Below are 3,056 nucleotides of genomic sequence, written 5' to 3' on the forward strand. Positions count from 1 at the left end.
TCTTGCCTATATCTTGTAATATGAGAAACTACTTTGGCAGTAACAATACACAATGTAGTAACCATTGTTACTCTCCTAAAATCTTGTTTTGAGATTTTGTAAAAAAAATATATGTAAATAAATAAAAAGAAGAAGAAACGCATGATCAATAGTGAGAGCTTCAGCATAAAGTTCTAAAACCAAGAGAGCTAAAATGGGCCAACTGGGGAGGCTGAAGTAAGGAGGCTTAATGTCTACAGCCATAAAAAAGGCCACACTTTCTATAAATAGTTATGTAAATGGGTGCATTGTGAAGTCATAGCACCTTACATTATGCTACAGATTATATTATATTCTTAAAATATAGAAACATAGAAAAGGTAAGATATAAATACTTTTTCAGAGAACTAGATACATTTATATTAAAATGCATATCAAATTTATGTTTGATATATTTATAGCTTATGTATATTTCAAAAATATATGTCATTGATACGGGGATGTGTTCTACTCAAAGTAAATTAATCTATGTATTTCATTGTATGACCTCTTCTTATAAATGATTTAAGTCTGAAATAATCATTTGTATATCTGGTACCAAGAATTGACTTTTAAGAAATGCTAATAAATTGTATTATTTTTGTAAAAAAATTAAAATGGGCCAACTGGCTTAGTAGGTGGGAGATTAGTGAAATTGCACAGAAGAGGTTTTCTACAGTAAAAATGGAAAGGCCAAAGAACAGATTGTTAGTCAGTGAGTAGTGAGGCAGTGAACAAAAATTACTTAGACCATGTTTTTGAGAAATTGGGGCCGAAAGGATAACATCTATGCCACCATGGATCTATGAGAGGAATTTAAATATTATTACATTGAAATCAAAAATAAATTATGTATTGAAGAGAAACTATCTGACCCACTCATATAATTTCTATAAAATACCAATGGACAGAATAACATAAGGCCAACATCCACTAAAGAAATATGTTTCCATTCTCATGCAGGAGACTGGAGATTATATGAAGCAAAGGACAATTCTAGCTTCAAAAAAAGCAGTTGATATTACAAAGGTCCTGAAAGCGAATGACGTGGTTTTTGCCCTACAAAATAAAATTGCTACAAAACACCACAACAAAGACACCTTAAAAGAAGCCTATGAAATATAAAAGCTGATCAGATAAGCTTTACTGTATCATTAAGATTATATATTCTTTTAAAAAGTACTTTGCATACATTACTCAACAATCTTGAATCTGCTTTCCAAAATCTATCTGTGAAGTTTCAAACTGTGTTTTAAATAAGTTACTGAAGATGTCCTGGAAATCACATTCCTCACCACATCCCTGAGAATGATCATCCTCTGGTTTCACTTTTTAAACATGGAAATCAGTAAGCGGATTTCACTAGAAGTGAAAAATGCTCTGGCACATTATCCTAAAATTTATAGCCTATAGATATTTTAAATAACTCTTAAATTGCCAATATGTAATTAGACATCTTTTTAAAGCCCTAAATGACCAGTTAAGTCTATACTAACTACCCATTAAAAATGCTGATCATCATGTTATTATTCTATCTACTTGAATAAATGAAAATGCATCAGTTACCTTTTCTCCAGGAAAGATTTCAATGTAATTAAGCATTGTAGATGATTACAAAAGAAACAGAGCTGATTTGAAAAGGTGATTTCATTGGCTCCATATTTTATACATACTTCATTCTTCTGCAGAAAACAGAATGAACAGAGCTAAATGAATCCTTTGGTCTTCCCTTTATATCACAGATTGCTGTCCAATAAACATCTTATATAATCTATGGTGTCCTATCAGCTCAAAGTTGCTGTTTTTTCAGCATATTTGTTTCTTTTTTGTTTGTTTTTGAGGTTCTGCTTTGTTCTGTTTCTTGAGATAGAGTCTCACTATGTAGTGCAGGTTGGCCTGGAACTCATGGTAACCTTCCTGTCTCAGTCTCATGAGTGCCGGGATTACACATGTGCACCTGAGTTCATGTATTTGGCACACTTAGCTTTAGAAGGGACATTAGACATTATGTTGGTCTCAATCGATCTCATCAAATCAATAAGGCCCATTGTACCAAATACTTGTATATCACTGGTCCTTATACCAACTGTCCTGAAAGACTGTCATTCTAACTACTCAGAAAATGTATGTTTTACGATTTAATGACATTTAATTCTTACTTTGTCTTTTGCTATTATCTAATATTCACATATAATAATTCTGTATTAGCTGTCTACCACAAATTAGTACACAATTAGGGATTCCTCCTCTAACAAGTTCTGGAGTATAAAACTTGCACTTAATAAAAGGATTAATGTGATCATGCAATTAATAAGTCCAGAGTAAAACTTATTTTAGGGCTGCAGAGAGCTAAAGTCATAAGTTATTCATTAAGACTCAGTTCCTATCTGCATTTTTCATCCGTTTTCACTTTTGTATAGATTTTATCGCAAGTAGGATCCCTCAACAGGATGAAAATCTAACTTCCCACAGCTCTAGGTTTGTACTGTGATAGTCTCAATTTCAGCAAAAGCCTACAGATTTACTGTTAGTTCAGATGGCTTTGGCTAGTTCAGATGGCTTTGGCTTGGGTCACATGTCTATCTCTCAGTCAATTAATAACTTTGGCTAAAAGGATACAGTGCTATCCTTGGTCAGGCTTGGGACAGACTAAAATTGGATAACATGCAGGTCTCTGAAGAACACAAAGATATCTTACTAAAATAGAGCAAATATATGCTGACCATGCAAAACCAACATACGTCTATTACACCAGTGAAATAACCCTACTGTCAGTAGGACATAAGTTTCAGGTATGTCTTCTCTTAGAACTATACAAAAATCAATTCAGCTAAATATTTTTTATGACCAAAAGCATATGTACGTGGTATACTGGAATAATATATCTTATATACAGCTTGAGTTTGAATTTCAGAGAAGTTCCTCATGGCCTTCAGAGAAGTTCCTTATCTTCTACAGCCACATTCTCCAATATCAACTATGAATGATACCACCAACTTCACATGGTTTAGGGATAAATGCTTGATATGGAAAAAATA

The sequence above is a fragment of the Octodon degus genome, unplaced genomic scaffold, assembly GCF_000260255.1.
Source record: "Octodon degus isolate 3935 unplaced genomic scaffold, OctDeg1.0 scaffold00101, whole genome shotgun sequence".
NCBI classification, from domain to species: domain Eukaryota; kingdom Metazoa; phylum Chordata; class Mammalia; order Rodentia; family Octodontidae; genus Octodon; species Octodon degus.